Source organism: Schistocerca cancellata, chromosome 10, assembly GCF_023864275.1.
Source record: "Schistocerca cancellata isolate TAMUIC-IGC-003103 chromosome 10, iqSchCanc2.1, whole genome shotgun sequence".
Classification (NCBI taxonomy): Eukaryota; Metazoa; Arthropoda; class Insecta; order Orthoptera; family Acrididae; genus Schistocerca; species Schistocerca cancellata.
Window position 1 is genome coordinate 220,315,573 of NC_064635.1, and position 20,714 is coordinate 220,336,286.

General features: G+C 40.8%; 1 non-coding gene across 1 annotated transcript; it reads right to left on the reverse strand.

The window, feature by feature from the left end:
- Positions 1 to 2,155: 2,155 nt before the first annotated feature.
- Positions 2,156 to 2,227, reverse strand: Trnad-guc (transfer RNA aspartic acid (anticodon GUC)). Its single transcript has one exon. It is a non-coding gene; the product is annotated as a tRNA-Asp (tRNA).
- Between the last annotated feature and the right edge of the window lie 18,487 nt (positions 2,228 to 20,714).

A 20,714-nucleotide genomic window follows, 5' to 3' on the forward strand; every position in this document is an offset into this window, starting at 1 on the left:
TGTCTAGACACAACAATACGAAAATCCAAACCTAACGTAACTGTAATCGTACTTTCGTTTCTTTATACATGGCAAAACGAAAATCATAATTATTTAATATCTTCACCTTGCTTGCATAAAGACTTCTGCTTCCATGTTCTCGTAATTCCTATATTAATCTAACACATGGTGGCTACACAGAGCAAACCACAAAAACTGCCTACCCTAACCTCTTTCACTTACAGACAGCTACCTACAACAGTGCGTCAAGCACTCTCTTACTGCAACACTACAATCTCAGACCAGATGCAGTATCTTTGGCTCTGCGGTCGTACACAGTCAGCGATCCGCTTTATAAAGCCTATCAGAGACATACATCGTTTATAAAAATCATAGTTTTGTTTTAGTTTACATCAATACTATTATCATATTCGGGTGCCACATAAAGTGTACCCACTTAGATTCCTTTCAAATTCATATAAAAATTTCAGACTATTACTACTTTTCGATCTCATGCTTGAGAAACTGGAGCATATGAATGACATGTGAAACTATTTCCTAATATAAAATTTTTCATTGTAATAGGACTAATAGGCATTTGATACTGGTACTTCGTGAATGATATTCTGTCGTGTTATTTATGTAAATGAAGTAGATAAAATTGACCTTTTGACACACGCTGATACACAACAGACAATGTGATGCATTTGCCACGAGGAAACAAGAAATAGCCTGTTGTTGAAAATCAAAAGATCGACCTCCACGTAACTGATCCTTAGTGAGGTGGCGATGCTGTTGTTAGCATTGTTAGAACACAAAGAAACTGCCAGAATAAATTTCCACAGCAGCGAAATCAAATGCATCCCTATCGTTATATAACTGTAAATCGGGCATTTGCGGTAAATATTAATTTCTTGTGTAAATAATGTGATAAAATCCCGGCGTTACACATATGTAACAATCGGCACTATAGGTTTAATTGTAAAATAATAATAATAATTTACTATTATTGTTATCTTCTTTTTACGACTGGCAAAACATACCGGAGGCCTATTCTTTTCCCGGGCCTCCACGGGGTTTATTATTATTATTATTATTATTATTATGACAATGCCACCCAAACTAAGGAAACAGTAATACGCCTAACTTCGAGACCCACCATTTTGGAAAAGACTTTTGGCGAACCCCTTGAAATAATGTCCTAGACAACCGTGAACTGGACTAATTTTCGAGGTATTCGCCTGGCTCAGGCATCTTGGAGCTATACTTGACGGAACACTGTCATTTAAACTGCATGCAACAAAATCTGCAGCTACGTTGAGTTCAAGAAATAATATTCTGCAAAATTATGTGGCCCAACATGGGGTTCAGAAGTGTCGAGCTTACGATCGTCAGCTCTCGGCCTTGTCATCAGCGGCAGGATATTGCAGCCCTGTCTGGATAAACAGCAGCCACAAGAAGTTGGCAGATGCGAAACTAAATTAAACAATGCGGATTGTTACTGGCACAGTCTAAAATCCAGGGCTGCCTGCCCTGAGCCTCATTCCACCACCTAACATGAGAAGGAAGAATAATCTCCTGATGGAATACACGAAAGTCTGCAAGAACTGGCAGCTGTCCGCTGCCCGAATCAACAGACTCCACTCAGAACAGCTAGCAACCTGGTACACCATTACTTTGTCTCCGCCAGGCTTAGTTGAAAGAGTCGTAATGTGTAATAATACTCCACTGGAGCTCCACAGCTTTCTCGAAGCCAAACACAAACCGCGGGAACCTGATCTTCCCTGGAGGACAAAATATATACTCAACCGGAACCGGATGAGTCGTGGCGGATAGGGTGGACCTAGCAAGAGTGTACCTATGGCTTCTCAAGACAAACTGTCAGACACGTTGTTGAAGAATACCCTCAACGTTCTTACCCTGGAAACCGCTACGACTTGTTGAACACTACGACAGATGTGATAAATTATGTCAATAATATGTCTATAAATTTGTAAATTATGAACATATTTTATCTGTGCTTCCGAAGTTGTGTAATTGTCATACATCAATGATAATACATGAAAATTTGGGGATTGTATATTATACCTAAAAAGATAAGCAACGCAACATGTCATGGTCATTAAATTAACGTCCTCAAACACAAGGGTACTCCTTTGGAAATGTAAAAATATTTCTCCCCGGCCGGGAATCGAACCCGGGTCTCCCGCGTGACAGGCGGGGATACTAACCACTATACTACCGAGGACTGCGAGGTAACGCAAACGTAGCAGTTCTAGAGTCCCAGTGTTAGACCAAAGCGCATAATGAAGAACGTATAGGTGGTAAGTATTTTGTGAATCTATTTCTTCATATAATAGCGTTTTCTGTTGCCAGTGACGATTTTCTTTTATAAACGCAACAGAATGGTGATGCAGTAACTCACACATCGAAAGCACTGTGCGTAAATACCACAATACACAAAAATACTTACTTGGAAATGGGAATTATTTCTCGGAAATTTGTCATGTGATAAACATATAACAGAAAATCGTAACTGGGAGTGTCCAAGAAGTAAACAAAAGAAAATCGTGACTGCTAGCAGAAAAAGTCATTTCACAAGCAAACGCACTGTCTCTACAGTCGCAGGTTTTCACCAACCATTCCTAAAGGAAAAATAAAAAAATTCTGCCAGTTGAGAAAACTTTGGCTTTTTCTTTTTTAATCAAGTGTTCATTGATATGGCTTGCACGTGATATTTTGGTGCCGTACAAGACTTCTGATAGCAGGAAGTGCCCTTTAATTTTATTTTTTTACTGTTAAGATAGTGGTATAACAACTTGGACGGATGAATACTCCAATCTAATGGCAAAAAATTTCGCTTTGTTTATCCAAAGAACAATTTTGTTTCAGCATATTTCCACCATCATCGGTGTGTGTGTTTTATTCGGATGTGTTTCTCGGAATAATTATTGAACGAAACTTAGGCCTACAACTTTTACATTTTTCTAAACATTACATTTGTCTCTAGGAGATTTTGTTGCACCTCCTTTTAATTGTCATGCACGCACAAAATGATTTTTGCCCAAAATTTCGTTCAATAATTATTGAGTAGTGTAAGTTTTATTTTCCAGATCTGAATAAAACATGGCCCATTCATTGATGATGCTCAAATGTACTGAAACATGTTACTGTAATAAGAAGGTCCTCTTCTTTTTGCTCATTCTTCCTGAACTGTAAATCCCCTTCCAAATACCTCGTCGGTTTGCTTTTCCACTTCCTCAGTGTACAGACAGCGTAACATCGGGAAAGGGCTATGACTTGTCTCACTGTCTTCTGAAGTACTGCTTCCCTTTCACGTCCTTCGTCTCTTACAACTGCTGGCTGGTTGTAAATAACGTGTTGTCAGTTGCCTTTCGCAATCTGTATTTTAGTCCTGCTAAGTTCAGAGTTTCATCGCATATTTTCCACCCAACGTTGACAAGAGTTTTCTGTACATCTACAAATGAATCGTATATTTTTAAAGAGCGTGAAGTTAACACATTTGTGGGAAAGTGAGAAAAACTGTTTGAATTTCATAATAATAACTTTATATATGAAACTTCCTTGGCATTGTTGTTATTAATGTAAATGTGATTGTTGGACAAGAGATTGAATTTTTTAAATTATATTCTGGTAATGTAAGTAATCACTAAACTATCGAAACCAATACCTTTTTATAAAACCACATGTAAAATATTAGTGAAATAACATTATGTTGACTGCATACAATATAGAACGTACAGTTCTGTATTTGATAATACTAATCGTCGCTAGGCAATGAAAACCTCGTAACTCAAATTGGTCAAATTTTACAGGAGAAACAAAAAACTAATTATAGAAATCACATGGGGACCTGATTAGTCAAATGTAGTGGTTTATGCTACACAATATGGATCTGGTCATTGGTACATAAGACTTTATTATGCACTTCAAATTGTCTGCCAGTTTTTGGAGTTACGAGGTTTTCACAGTTATTTTTTTGGTAGTAATGGAGATAAGAGGCATGTAACGAGAGCACGGTTAAGAATTGAAATGAATGAATGCTTAATTTGTTTTAAAAAATACTTACTTAAACTTTACGGTATTTTTCTATTATGAAACATCTGTAAGGATACATTGTTACAGATATAAAGTGAAATGAATAATTTCACATTGATCAAAATATTGGAATCTGGATGTTAATAAATTACAGTGTTTAAAAAACATAGAAACACTGTTGTTAGCTTTAATTAAACTTTTATTACTGTAAGCACTTGTGCAGTTTATTAACATTTATCATTGTTACTATTACTGCTGCTACCACAATCACGGTCATAGGTAATTGTAAACATGTTTATTTTCGGCTGCATTTTTTTAGGGACGGACATGTTCTCTCATTAAAAATGTGAGGCAGTGGGTCATAAAATGAATGCACATCCTCAGGAAGGACCAGCTTTAGTTGTTGCAAATGCGTAAACTTTTCTGCGCTGATCTTTAGTGGTGAACTGTAGAGAGGGGGCACTGTAAATGAGCTGGGTATGTTTGACATCCTTCTTGGAAGTGGTTCCCATGTCTCGCTGAATTGCAATTTATATTCCATTCTTGCGGAGGGATCATACTTGAGACACCGGATATCAGTCACTGTTGCATCCCCAGTTTTGGATCCTGGCCGAATAGACGAATACAACGAGAGTTTATCACAGGACTTGAAACACGTGTGGTCCAAATAATTGACAACATAAGGTCTAGGACTTTGTCTTGCAGTAGTACAAACTTCTACATAGCCAGTAGGAGTATAAATATGTCTGTTTTTTAACTTCATTTCTATGGTGGAGTGCATAGAATCACACTCCATTTGAGTGTGACCTTTCTCCAGAAATTTTTGCGCTATTGTAATGTCTTTCTGATTGGCAAGTGAGCCAGTGCATTACTCATGACTGAGTTTCGATTCTGGTACGTGCATCCGTCGCTATAGAAAATGGCTTCTGAATCATTTTGGACGTACGTTTCTATAAAATACACGAGTATACTGGCAAATTCCGAAGCTGTTAGTCAACCTTCACTCTCGAGCCAAAGGTAACAATAACCATCGTTACTTTTTAAATCATAGATGGTAAAGTTATGGACCTTTAGTTTGTTTTTATAGTACAGAGCAGATGCTTTTAGCCTGGGAGAAAGCAGATGTGCTTGAAGGTCCATTGTAAACACTCTAGCTGGTCCTAATTTATCACTATTTTTCGCTTCCCTTGTCACAGTTTTTCGGGCCGTATGCAAAGAGTATTCACTGTCTGAGAGATTGCCTGTCTGGTGAGAACAACAAAGATCGCACTGGTCCTTTTTAGGAGAAAATAAGTTAAGATTGTTTCCATCGAATACCTCGCAGAACTGTTTGCAAGCAGCTGGGATTTGTCATCTTTTCTTTCAAAATTCTATATATTCCCAATGTAGTTCTGATTTAGGTTCCAAGTAGAGTTTTGTGGAAGAATGATGGCAGTAATGCGATTCCAGTTTCGGCAACTCTGCAAAAAATCTGATGCTGATTGTCGTCCACCTGAAACTTTCGTTGGTCTCTCCTGCATTTGAGGCCCTTCTGCAAGCGTTCTTCCTGATGCACTAAATGCCCATGTTCTCACACTCCATTCGCCTAAGCACAAAGTATTCAGAAACATAGTCTTGCAGACAGTTTTTCTCTGTCCTTCTATTACAAAATTGTAATATAGTGTGTTAAAACGGTGAGATTTATTAGATTATGAATTACTTCTGCGTCTGTTAACTGGAACGTAGTAGACATGGCTTCTAACAAAAATGTTTCTTTCACCACAAGACATATCCTCCCATAAATGATTAAATATTAGCGGTCTCTGCTCTTCTGTAATATACTTGCAATTCCTGTTCCGATTTAAGGGAGAATGTTTACAAGTATATCGTGGCTTCATTTCCCTCCTACTTCTGTTCATTGTTGGTCTCTTTTTGCCAAACTCATCTTTTTGCATTCCTAAATAATCCTGTCCCCTCATACGTTTTTCTTTCTGCGAACTTTGAAGTGATTGATTACTTTTCCTTTTACGGCGCTGCTTAGTACTTTTTATTCCCACATCAACTTCGTCATCGTCGTCTTTCGACCTGTTGTTACTGCTATGGTCATTTTTGTTTTTATCTGGATCATACACACCACTACTGCCACTGGAGATATCATCCTCGCTGCTGTGTTTGAAAAGACTTGACTCAGAAGTGGAATCCGCCTCTGTATTGGCTTCTTTTTCCGCATTATCTGTAGTGTAAACAATAATGTCATCAATAATATTTAAATAATTTAATCACCTTAACTTTCAAACAAGGATCTTACTTGAAGTTACAACAATATAAACTACGGTTTACCTTCATTTTGTAGGTCTACTCTTTCTTTTGGTGCAGGACAAGGAGGAACCTGACTAGAATCTTCTCCCGGTGATTTTATACGATATGACCCGTTGTCGGCTTGTTTTACAAGGTGAAGAGTGAATTTACTCATTTTACCCATAGATGGAAACAAAGTAGTTACTGTAGAATGTATACGATTCTGTTAAGTTTTAAAATTAAAACCTCGCATGTACCGAGTGCAGTCTGCTTTACGCGCGATGAAAAACTCGTAAATCAACATTGTATTTAACGAGGTCAATATTAATTCTGTATATTAAAATACAATACATAAATACCTAGAAACACTAAGACGTACCTGTGGCAATAAAGCAGTGTTGGGTCTGTCAGTCAAAAAGGTTATTATCACACCAAAAGACGTTTTGATCTTGAAGCATGCGTTCGCCCTGTACACCAACAATGGCGATTACTGGAGATGCGAGGTTTACAGCATAAACTACATATCGGTGGAGATGTGAGTTTTTCATTATAACCGCTAGATGGCGACACCGTACAACTCGAAGAAGGAAGGTTTCAACAGGCTGTGTGGCATAATTGTCTACATTTGGTAATGGAGTTACGTGGATTTCATTGTCAGATGGAGTTACGAGGTTTTCATTGCCTAGCGACGTAATGCATCATTGTATAACAATAATCAGTGTTTGACAGTCCGTTCACCCGTCATCTTGGCTTTCGTTCTTTACAGGCCAATTCAAAATTTCTTCATAGAAAGCCAAGTGTTCCAATTTCTTGATTGTACTGGCATTAACTGGAACATTACCAAATGCATAACCTGGCTTTTCTGGCGCAGTCAATGGATCACGTTGGAGACACAGACGAAAAGTATAATCGGTCCATTGATCGTTGTAGAAGGAGGAATAAAACTCTTTCTTGTGTCACTGACAACAGAATGTGAAAAAGCCTTAGTAAACAATGTCACTTTCGGAATACTTCCTGTTTCTTCAGAAACTTACAGAGGGGTTGGGAGCAGAAATGATATATGACACCCTCTGAGTTTCATTTTCAAAGGGTTACGAGTCCCGACTCTGTACATCTTTAGTTTTGAAAGGGCATGGATAATTGATTGAAGTCTCTATAAAAATTACATTGTTTTATAGAAACTTGTAGAATGTTCAATAACTAACAGATTGATGCCTCAATGTCAGTTTGTGCAGTACATGTGTAGTATCTGATGTAATAGCAAACTCGAAATCATAAAATTACAGGCTGATGGCCTTTTAAATACATACGATTCAAGTGATATAAACGTAGGTTTGCCTTTCTTCAGTCTGTCTTCTAAGAAGAGTTGTAGGTCCTGTGAGACATCGAATGTTCCTACATTTTTCCAGAACCCAAACTGATTTTCCCCGAATTCGGTTTCCACCAATTGCTCCCATTCATTTGTAAATAATTCAGGCCTGGGTCTAGGACAAGGGGACGGGAAGGGGGGGGGGGCACCGGAGTATCTGCCCGGGGTGGCAATTTCAGGAGGCGCCAAGTTCACAATCTTGAAGAAAAAACCTTTTTCACAAAGCGCATAGCATCCAGCGCACGTTGGTCTATCGATTATTCATATGATTTTGAAAAGCATCCCAGTTTGTTTTTGAACATTTTTAAACAACTTCAAAGTTGATTTCTGAACTAATCATAAGTTGATTTTTGAATGCTTACATAGTGTACATGATGTCTCAGCCATGAGAATCCCTGTCGCACCTAGAAATGAAAAAAGTTTTCCGCAGACAAAAGGGGACAGGGGTAAACGAGCTGAGCCGAATAAACCCCAACGGGTGAGTACCTATCGCTGTTTGTTTATGTGGGTGACTGGGTGTGCCAATGATCAGCGTTGGTATTATTAGCGAATCCATAGGTTCAGACTATCAGAGTGAAAATAAACGACGAAAAGGAAAACAGGCAAGAAAGATTACATATTGCCTTCTCGGTGTATCCAAGAAAATGAAAATTGACAAAAAAATTTTACCAGATCGCTACACTACTAAGGCCCAGTTGTACAGTCCCTGGTTAGCAGGTGCTTAAGGTTCTACTCTCGGAATAGCGCGGAAAACGCGTTGCGCGAACACGTAATAAGGCCTAACCGGAGAATAAAGGTGGGGTAGGTAAACCAGTGATTCTGGCAGGGTTAGTGAAGTTAACTGGAGGATAGTTACAGAAACAGTGATGGCAGGATTGTTAGAACGAGGAAAGAGAAGAAACGGGGACATCACACATATTATCTGGAAGAATATAACGATTCCAAATTGTAAAGTTCTTTTAATTAATAAAATCTTTTGGATATTTAGTAAAAGTAGTTTGCTATGTACGGAATACACTGAATGATGGCGAGGGCATACAAATAGTTATATTGTCGTACCTCTAAAGCAGCAACGGTATTACGCGATATATTCTGGTCTCTTTTTTTAAAAAAAAAGATGCTAGTTGTGGTACGAGGTACCCTCCGCCACGCACCGTATGGTGGATTGCGGAGTATGTATGTAGATGTATAAGAAAATAAAAATATGCTAGCTACAGGCTCAGCAGTGTGCAATGCTGGGCATAATACTCTGAATTGCACATGGTATTCTTTTGGCTGATAAATGAAAACATTTCAGAAAAATCCAACTTCTTTGAAAAACATATGACTTGGACAGGGAGGCGGTACTGATTATGGTGAATTACTAACACTGAGTTTTTTCTTAGCAAAATTAGATGGCAAGTTAAGTTTGCCTTTTGAAAAACATTGACAGTTGGAGCTACACTGGTCAGAAAAAATACATCATATACACTAATTGATTCACGAACAATACAGCAAGTATTATCTAACCTCATGAAACCACATAAATGCAAATCATCAAATTACATATAGCTCTGTTAAAAAATCTTAGAAACATTACAAAAGTGAAATATCTAACTAGCCTTTTTATCAATCAGTTTTGCGTACATTCTGGGGTTACTCAACAACTACAAATTATTAACCAACTCATCAATACTAGCGCGTTGGCAAAACGAAAATCATAATTATTTAACATCTTTACCTTGCTTGCATGAAGACTTCTGCTTCGATGTTCTCGTAACTCATATAGTAATCTAACACATGGTGGCTACACAGAGCAAACCATAAAAACTGCCTACTCCATCCTCTTTCACTTACAGACAGCCACCTACAACAGCGCTCTCTTACTGCAACACTACAATCTCAGACCAGAAGCACTATCTTTGGTTCTGCGGTCGTACACAGTCAGCGATCCGCTTTATAAAGCCTATCAGAGACATACATCGTTTATAAAAATCATAGTTTTGTTTTGGTTTACATCAATACTATTATCATATTAGGGCGCCACATAAAGTGTACCCACTTAGATTCCTTTCAAATTCATATAAAAATTTCGGACTATTACTAATTTTCGATCTCATGCTTGAGAAACTGGAGCATGTGAATGACATGTAAAACTGTTTCCTAACATAAAATTTTTCATTGTAATAGGGCTAATAGGCATTTGATACTGGTACTTCGTGAATGATATTCTGTCGTGTTATTTATGTAAACGAAGTAGATAAAATTGACCCTTTGTGCCAAAACAGTCTCGTTTATCTGGCATGTGTTACAATTGCTGAAATATTAAAAAGGCCTATTTCGTTGTATCTAGCAGACAGTGACAAAATACACGCAATCAAATCGAGGAACCACACGAGCTTTGGTATTAATCGTATTACGAGTTTTACAATACTAGACAACGACATTTCGGTTTTTGATTTAGATAAACGTTTGACGAACTTTGGTGAGGTAATAGGTTCTTTCTCAGAAAATAAAGCACGCCGTGTAACGTTGTAGCAAGATTAGAGAGAAAAAAATGCTGGGACCTAAGGGTTGAAGAAATGTGTACTGTCTTGCTTGTCTCTTGTCTTTAGTGGTTTAATGTTTTCCATATTTATGTCACACGAAAGAGAAAGTTATTACCAACAGGCATAAAGAGTGCAAATTTTCTGGAGTTCTTATTCTCCCCGTCACAAATAATTTCCACTGTCCTGAATGGCTTCCATTATAAAATATACACGTTTGAATTCCACAGAGCGAAATACAGTGACGTGTGTGAAGAGGCGTAGCACTGCACTTTGGCCTACTTAACACCAAATAATATTTCGTACATATCCTCAGACATATATGTTTTATATATCAAACTCTTCATAAAGATGTGGGCTACAAAATGAACATATTTTTGAAAAATCGATTTTTTTTGACGTCCTATCTCAAACGCTCGAGTGGGAGGCGGGGCGTTATCAAGTTTTTGCCGCGGTTAGGAAATTTCGTAGATCCGGGGCTGAAGTATTTGCGTCAGTACTTTGCAACTATTACTTATTAAAACAGATAGTTCGATAGTAAGGGCTAGAGATATGCAAAAACATTTGTTTATACTTCAGTATTTGTTAAGATTTATAGCTTTATTTGTCCAACATTGTACGTGGCTCCTTGAACATTGTTATGCACGTTGTACAGTTCAATGGTGACACCGTTTATAGCTCGACAGTTCAAATGGCTCTGAGCACTATGGGATTTAACTTCTGAGGTCATCAGTCCCCTAGAACTTATAACTGCTTAAACCTCACACACATCCATTCCCGAGGCAGGATTCGAACCTGCGACCGTAGCGGTCGCGCGGTTCCAGACAGTAGCGCCTAGAACCGCTCTGCCACTCCGACAGGCAGCTCGACAGTTATCGAAACAGTACCTCTCGTCACACGTTCATAGGTATGACGTGTGTCATGGCCTCTACTGCGGCGTAGATGCGTTGTGTGAAATCTACCACATCTCCAAAGGAGGATAGACGTTCCGTTCTCTTCTTGCACATTGCTGAACACATGTTGCAAACTTTAGCTCTACTGACCACAGTACACACTGCACATTTAGTTTTGGCGTCCACGTGATGAATGTCAGGACTACGTCTGCCTCCTGCACTCTAAACATGCGCCATACGACTCAACGCCTCTCGTCAAATGGTGAGGACCACATCAGGGAGAGCGTATTTACCCAACAATATAAAATGAATTCTTTCGTTATAAGCATTTGTTAGTGTGTACCTCTGCCCTAGACACCGTGTTTTCATACCTGTCAACACCATCCTTATTTGGAATTGGTAAGCGAAGTATTGTTCTAGTTTTTGTTGTTGTGTTCAGTCCGAAGATTGATGTGGTGCACCTCTCCATGTTACCCTGCCCTGTTGAATCCTCTTCATCTCCGAATAACTATTGCAACCTACATCCTTCTGAATCTGCTTACTATATTCATCTCTTAGTCTCCCCCTATACGATTTTTATCGCCCATAATTCCCTCCAGTACTAAATTGATGATGCCTTGATGTTCCAGAATGTGTTCTATCAACTAATCACTTCTTCTAATCGGGTTGTAGCACAAATTTCCTTTCTCTCCAGTTTTATTCGGTACTTCCTCATAAGTTACGTGATCTACCCATGTAAACTTCAGCAATTTTCTGTGGTACAACATTTCAAAAGCTTCTATTCTCTTTTTCTCGAAACTGTTTATCCCCAGTGTTTCGATATATGGCTACAGTCAATACAAACACTTTCAGAATAACCTTTCTAACACTTAAATCATTATTCGATGTTAACAAATTTCTCTTCTTCAGAAATGCTTTCGTTATTTTGCCAATCTACATTTTATATCCTCTCTAATCTGGCCATCATCACTTATTTTACTGCCCAAATAAGAAAACTCATCTACACTCCTGGAAATTGAAATAAGAACACCGTGAATTCATTGTCCCAGGAAGGGGAAACTTTATTGACACATTCCTGGGGTCAGATACATCACATGATCACACTGACAGAACCACAGGCACATAGACACAGGCAACAGAGCATGCACAATGTCGGCACTAGTACAGTGTATATCCACCTTTCGCAGCAATGCAGGCTGCTATTCTCCCATGGAGACGATCGTAGAGATGCTGGATGTAGTCCTGTGGAACGGCTTGCCATGCCATTTCCACCTGGCACCTCAGTTGGACCAGCGTTCGTGCTGGACGTGCAGACCGCGTGAGACGACGCTTCATCCAGTCCCAAACATGCTCAATGGGGGACAGATCCGGAGATCTTGCTGGCCAGGGTAGTTCACTTACACCTTCTAGAGCACGTTGGGTGGCACGGGATACATGCGGACGTGCATTGTCCTGTTGGAACAGCAAGTTCCCTTGCCGGTCTAGGAATGGTAGAAAGATGGGTTCGATTACGGTTTGGATGTACCGTGCACTATTCAGTGTCCCCTCGACGATCACCAGTGGTGTACGGCCAGTGTAGGAGATCGCTCCCCACACCATGATGCCGGGTGTTGGCCCTGTATGCCTCGGTCGTATGCAGTCCTGATTGTGGCGCTCACCTGCACGGCGCCAAACACGCATACGACCATCATTGGCACCAAGGCAGAAGCGACTCTCATCGCTGAAGACGACACGTCTCCATTCGTCCCTCCATTCACGCCTGTCGCGACACCACTGGAGGCGGGCTGCACAATGTTGGGGCGTGAGCGGAAGACGGCCTAACGGTGTACGGGACCGTAGCCCAGCTTCATGGAGACGGTTGCGAATGGTCCTCGCCGATACCCCAGGAGCAACAGTGTCCCTAATTTGCTGGGAAGTGGCGGTGCGGTCCCCTACGGCACTGCGTAGGATCCTACGGTCTTGGCGTGCATCCGTGCGTCGCTGCGGTCCGGTGCCAGGTCGACGGGCACGTGCACCTTCCGCCGACCACTGGCGACAACATCGATGTACTGTGGAGACTTCACGCCCCACGTGTTGAGCAATTCGGCGGTACGTCCACCCGGCCTCCCGCATGCCCACTATACGCCCTCGCTCAAAGTCCGTCAACTGCACATACGGTTCACGTCCACGCTGTCGCGGCATGCTACCAGTGTTAAAGACTGCGATGGAGCTCCGTATGCCACGGCAAACTGGCTGACACTGACGGCGGCGGTGCACAAATGCTGCGCAGCTAGCGCCATTCGACGGCCAACACCGCGGTTCCTGGTGTGTCCGCTGTGCCGTGCGTGTGATCATTGCTTGTACAGCCCTCTCGCAGTGTCCGGAGCAAGTATGGTGGGTCTCACACACCGGTGTCAATGTGTTCTTTTTTCCATTTCCAGGAGTGTATTACTTTTAGAGACTCGTTTCCTAATATAATTCCCTCAGCATCGCCTGATTTATTATACTGCATTCCATTTCCCGTTTTCTTTTGCTGTTGTTCATATTATGTCCTTTGCTGTTACTGACAGAATTACAATATCATCGGTAAACCTCGAGGTTTTGTATTTCTTTTCCCGAACTTTAATTCATACTCCTAATTCTTCTTTGGTTTCCGTTAGTGCTTGCTCAAAGTACAGATTGAATAACATCAGTGACAGGTCACAACCTCGTCTCACTCCCTGCTTCCCTTTCATGGCCATCATATCTTGCAATTGTGCCGGCCGCTGTGACCGAGCGGTTCTGGGCGCTTCAGTCCGGGACCGCGCGACTGCTACAGTCGCAGGTTCGAATCCTGCTTCGGGCATGGATGTCTGTGATGTCATTAGGTTAGTTAGGTTTAAGTAGTTCTACGTTCTAGGGGACTGATGGCCTCAGATGTTAAGTCCCATAGTGCTCAGAGCCATTTGAACCATTTTTTCTTGCAACTGCCGTTTGGTTTCTGTACAAGGCGTAAATACCCTTTCACTCCCAGTATTTCACCCCTGCTCCTTCCAGAATGTCAAAGAGAGTATTCCAGTCGACATTGTCAAAAGCTTTCTCTAAGTCTGTAAACGATACAAGTGTAAGATGGCTCTTCCTTAACCTATGTTCCAAGGTGAGTATTGCCTCGGCTGTTCTTATATTTCTCTGGAATCCAATCTGATCGTCTCCAAGGTCGGCTTCTACCAGTTTTATCATTCTTCTACAATGAATTCGCAGTAGTATTTTGCAACCGTGACTTATTAAGCTGATAGTTGTGCAATATTCACACCTGTCAGCACATGCTTTCTCTGGATTTGAAATTATAATGTTCTTCTTGAAGTCTGGCGGTATTCTGCCTGCCTCATACATCTTGCTCCTCACCAAATGGAAGAGTTTTGTCATGGCTGGCTCTTCCGAAGTTATCAGTAGCTCTGACGAATGTCGTCTAATCCAGGGGCCTTCTTTCGACATTGTCAAATTCTTCTCGCAGTATCATATTTCCCATCTCATCTTCATCTATGTCCACTTCTCTTTCTATAATATTGCCTTCAAGTTCATCTCCCCTGTGTAAACTGTACACTCCTTCCACCTCTCAGCTTTCCCTTCTTTACTCAGGACTGGTTTTCCATCGTGCCCCAGTGGCCCAGGGAAGTGTGGTAGGTCCGCTGTTGTTTTCTATCAATATAAATGATCTTTTGGATAGGGTGGATAGCAATGTGCGGCTGTTTGCTGATGGTACTGTGGTGTACGGGAAGGTGTCGTGACTGTAGGAGGATGCAAGATGACTTGGACAGGATTTGTGATTGGTGTAAAGAATGGCAGCTAACTCTAAATATAGATAAATGTTTGAATACTCCATTAGTAGTGTAGCGGTTGACACAGTCACGTCGATTAAACATTTGGGCGTAACATTGCAAAGCGATATGTAGTGGGACAAGCATGTAATGGCAGTTGTGGGGAAGGCGGATAGTCGTCTTCGGTTCGTTGGTAGAATTTTGGGAAGATATGGTTCATCTGTAAAGGAAACCGCTTATAAAACACTAATACGTCCTATGCTCGAGTACAGCTCGAGCGTTTGGGATCCCTATCAGGTAGGTTTGAGGGAGGACATAGAAGCAATTCAGAGGCGGGCTGCTAGATTTGTTACTGGTAGGTTTGATCATCACGGGAGTGTTACGGAAATGCTTCAGGAAGTCGGGTGGGAGTCTCTAGAAGAAATGAGTTCTTTTCGTGAATCGCTACTGAGGAAATTTAGAGAACCAGCATTTGAGGCTGACTGCAGTACAATTTTACTGCCGCCAACTTACATGCCGCGGAAAGACCACAAAGATAAGAGAGATTAGGGCTCGTACAGAGGCATATAGGCAGTCATTTTTCCCTCGTTCCGTTTGGGAGTGGAACAGGGAGAGAAGATGCTATTTGTGGTACGACGTACCCTCCGCCACGCACTGTATGGTGGATTGCGGAGTATGTATGTAGATGTAGATATGGCTCCTTCTTTTGTCTGTAAAGCCCTTTGTAGTTGTCCTGTAAACAGTGTATCTTTCCCCCTGAGAAATATGCTTCTAAATTCTTACATTTGTCGTATAGCCATTCCTGCAGAGCTATTTTGCACTTCCTGTCAATGTTACGTTTTAGACGTTTGTTATTGCATTTCGCCTGCTTCTTTTGCTGCATTTTTATGTTTCTTCCTTTCGTCAATTAAATTTGATCTCTTGTGTTATCCACGGGTTAAGTATTAGGGCGATATTTTGCACAAGTACAGACGGCCGGAAGGGAGCGAGGATGAGGGTTGTTTGGCATCTCCTCTCCCCGCCGTCCATCTGGGCGCCAGGAGAGTCCACCAGCTGACGGCAGGGTCGCCCCAGGCCACAGCTTTCTTCCCAGTGTGGCTGGTCCAGCGGCCCGGCCTGGAGCGACCAGCTCGTGGGAACGCCACCTGCTGCCCTCAAGTGTCTGTAGCCGTGACGGATCGGCGCCCCACCTAACCGCACTGCGGCTGGTCGCGTCGCCACTGCAACTCCAGCCTGAAGTCACAGAACTGGTTTGCTGCAGGCTGCGCGCGGCGAAGCTGTGTACCGGTCCAGACGGAGCGTCTGCACTTGCTGACACATTGGGTACTCCGCAGCTGCGTGGCGTAGCTGGGAGGGAGCAGCAGGCGGCAGCGAGAGGTGGGTCCCGATGGAGAGCCTATCTTCTTTCTCTTCTTCTTCTTCTTCTTCTTCTTCTCTGAGGTACCTCAGCTTCCAAATGGATGCTCTCCATCATATACCGTACTCGGTGTTTTCCTTCATCAGTATCTATGTTCGTGCTCTTCTAATGTCATCCATCATTCTAATTCTCTTTCTCTAATTGCTTCCAGTTTTCCCTGTATAATTCTTCGTCACAGACTGTACCCATGCAGTGTATGTCCCAGCAAAAATATTTTCCTCTTTCTGATCGCTTTCAGTAATCAACTTTCTTCCCCTGTTTTCCACTTCGCCTAAAGCATTCTTTCCACGAATTCCTAAATAACTTATTTCTTTTGAACTGTCCACGATTCTCTACTGTACGACACTGCGCTCCAGACATCAGTTTAGCAGATTTCCACAGCTCCACTGCAATTCTTCTAGCTGTCGATAAGTGCTTCACCTTATTAAATGCTCTCTTTGCGACAGATATCCTCCAACTTGTTTTTTCTATAGAGCTATGTCATTAAACTTCCAAGGTACAGAAAGGATTTTACTTGATCTATCTTTTTTTCCGTCTAACTATACATTAACTGGAGCTTCCTTCTAGCTTAGCCTCATCATTTTCGTCATTCCATACTCCTCGCCTTTTCTTGCAATACTCTTCAACATCTGCTTTAGATCCTCTTCTGATACTACCAGCAGAGCTTGTTCATTTGCGTATTTTATAGCATTTACCTTTTCTCCTCCAATTACAATACCTCTTCCGTTTTCTATGACCTTTCGCTCCCCCGTATGTACACTATGTGATCAACAGTATCCGAACACCTGGCTGAAAATTGTAACCTCCCCCTCACTTACCGACCTTAATGAGAGTGAAAAATGAAACCGCGTGTACCTAATGGGAGTTTTGGAAAAGCAATCGTCACCGAAGTTAACCTGTCTGTAAAGAGGGAGGAAAGGGTTACATCTAAATGAAAGGAAATGTGCTAATGAAACTGGTGGAAATTAATTTTGAAAAGGGGTAAAGTTAATAAAGAAAGTAAATGTGCAGCCATTACGTTAACAATTAACTAGCGGTAATTAGGTATTTGAGATTTGGGGGAAATCACGGTCGCCAGTCCTAAGGACAATTACTATAGTAACTGAAAAAGAAAGGTTATTACACATATAATTAGCACTAGAAGCGTGGCAACTGAAGGTTGACACGCGTAGTGTGAAAACTGAAAGTTTGTCAGAAGTAATAAATTTCGCTACACCCTGACTTAATTTAGCAAAAGAATTAATAAAACCGGAAAATCGAAAGTTAATTTAGTGACTGAAGTTAATAGTGAGCTTTCTTTCTGAAGCACATCGAAATTCAGTAAAATACGGTTAGTCTTGGACTACCTCAACAATCATTTCAAAAAACTACTTGAATCTACGCAATTTGGAAATAAGAGATTTAACTTTGAACTTGAATTAAATGATTCTGAACAATTAACAATAGTAAAATTTAGTACGTACCAAGCTGAGCTGCAGTCACAGGTAAGCTAAAATACGATAACAAAACTCGCACTCTTAATTTGTGCTTGTGTAATCTGAATATTGTAGCCAGCTAACTGAACTTTGAAATTAAAGCAGTGAAATAGAATTAGCTATATTACTTTAGTGCTGGCGTTTAAATTTCAACGACACTCAGGTTCATTTCGGAAAAGGAAGGGACCCTGCTTGGTAATGCAATTGGGACAATGAGCAATAAAGGTTCATGCTAAGTTGCTGTTATTATAGTTACGAAAATGGTACAGTTTGAAAAGCTGAGGTCTGCCATACAGTTCTAAAACTTTACTTGCTTCCAGTCTTCCTTGATGGTTGATTGAAGGTTTGAAGCCGTCGATCGAGGAGGTGGCGACAGTCACTCATTGTCGGCCGTCGCTGTTGCAGAAGCTGGATGTTGGCGCGCCTTCTTCTCGACACGGTCACCAGACGAAACGGGCTCTTGATGTGCGCTAGTTAATGTTTCCCGTCCGCGACACCATGTCAGAAACTATCATCGCAAGTCGAGCGCAATTACATGCTGCCATACCCCGAAAGCGCGGCAACTCGCGGGAGCGTCACACAACACACCTGCTCCACTCGCTACTCCCGCCAGACTCCTTCTCTCAGCCCGCGCTCCACGCGGCAGAGTTAACACTACCAAAGATCCTACACACTTTGATTCTTCACACGACCTATCGACGTAATCGTTCGATAGCAGTTTTCCCTAGGCAAGACCCAGCGTAAAAATACAAATAATATCTACGAAACAAACCAATTATACATCGACATAAATGCATAAATATACAAATAGTAAAACAATTACAATATACAAAGAGACAGAAATGTCATATCTTGAGGTAACAAAGCAAGGAAAGAAAATAATAGCACAATAGATGGAAATAGGAGGATATGCATTTCCGGCGTTACACGTGCCCCACATTGTCTGAGGATGTTCGTGTAACGTAAACAGACTCAGAAAATGTCCCAAAAAAGAAACAGCGGAAATGCATATGCTCAAAACATCAAAAAAATTTAGCATTCGTCTAATTAACCATAAACCAATTTTTAGACAATAATAATTGAGTGGAGACACTCCTAATCTTATTCCACTCTGTCATCTTGCACAAAATAAAACAGGTTGACAACATATCAAAATTCATAGAAAACATAGAAAATGGTTTAGCTATTCCAAAATCATTAAAATTCGTAACACTATAAGAAATGGAATACTATTTGCAAAATTAATCAGAGTACATGGTCATAAAAAAATAGGTATATCAAAATACGAAAAACTAATGATTAATTACATAGAATACACACTTTTATGTAACCTTTTCATAATTAATTTTCTCGTCATGTCCAATTAACGCTAAACAAGAAAATAATATACAGCAGATAAAATAAAACATAAATATTGACAGCAGAATTCTTTCACATCAGCTGTCCGGGAAGAAAAACAACTCCACCTTCCGTACTCGCAAGTACAAAGGATGCCGACAGCGGCACAAGAGCCGACAGCGGCACAAGAGCCGACAGCGGCTTCGCCCCGCAAGTATTGTTGCGCCCGCTTGTGCGGCACGCTTGATCTCACTCGCCCTTGTAACGGCGTTTCCAGAACGTCCGTTTCACTGAATTCTTTCGGAAAAACTCACTCCCGAGTAATCTCAAGGAGTCCATAAACACTATCACAGCGGATAACTCAACACTGTCCATCATGACACGCATGTACTAGCCTGAAACTTAAAACAGCGTCTAAGTACATCGGCAATGACTAATAAAAACACACATTCATGAAATATTACAGAAAGTTACAAAATCATATTTACATTGCTTAATCTACTGTGACTCAGCTGAAAACTTAAACTAGCAGCTTGGATTTTTCAGATGATTACTAATCAGTTACTCTTAAATCATTTAGTCAAAATTAATTACTTATTAATTACAACTTCTTTAATGACCTCTAGGTCAGGCAAAAGCATCGTAACATGGCACATCCTTAAATCTTACACTCTATATTTACATACTGTACAAATTACCCATTGTGTGGTATTAATCGATCCTAGGTTGGTACAATTTCAAGTCTACAATATTCCGTATACCTAATCGTTTTCCAGAGCTTGGATACTCTAAGCAATAAGCATTTGTGTGAGGTATACCAATGACTTTATATGGTCCATTATAAACAAACTTAAATTTAGAGATTTCATTGTCTATCTCGCTCGATTTCTCATGAGCTTTTACAAGTACTAAGTCTCCGATTGCAAACTTAGCAAAACGCGCTTTAGCGTCATGACGACGTATGCGAGCATCGGCTTTTAGCTTCATTACTTCTCGCAAACGATCTTTTTTCACACCAATACTAATGTCAATCCGTGGAGGGAATTTGATTATCTCTTCCACGTTACGGTAGTTCAAATTCATACCAACGTCAATACCATCCGGCCAGTTAACAATGTGTATAGGCTGGTATTGCCTATGCACACCGTCTCCTGCCTCGTCAAAACTAACTACTATTGTTTTATCTTGTGACGTACATATCAAAGTTTTGCTTTCGCAGTTAATCACTGCACGGTACTTTAATAGCCAATCTAACCCAATAATTACTTCCGTAGTTAAGTCTGGCACGACGACAAACTCTTGTTCAAATCGTGCCTCACATATTTCGAAGTTGACAAAAATCTGTTTTGTGACCGGTTTACTGGCCTTCCCAGTAGCACCGATAATTTTCACTCCTGCTACTGGCATAACTACGATGCCAGGTCTGTCTTTCAGTAACTCAAATATTTTCCCAGATACAGCACTCAATTCTGCACCGGTGTCAATCAACACGTTTAGTTGTAGGTCATGCATATTAACAGACACTACTATCTGTCTACACTTGTCCTCGGCTGTTTCTTTATTTTCCCACAGTAAATCCTCGTCTATATCCAGGTCATTCCAGAAA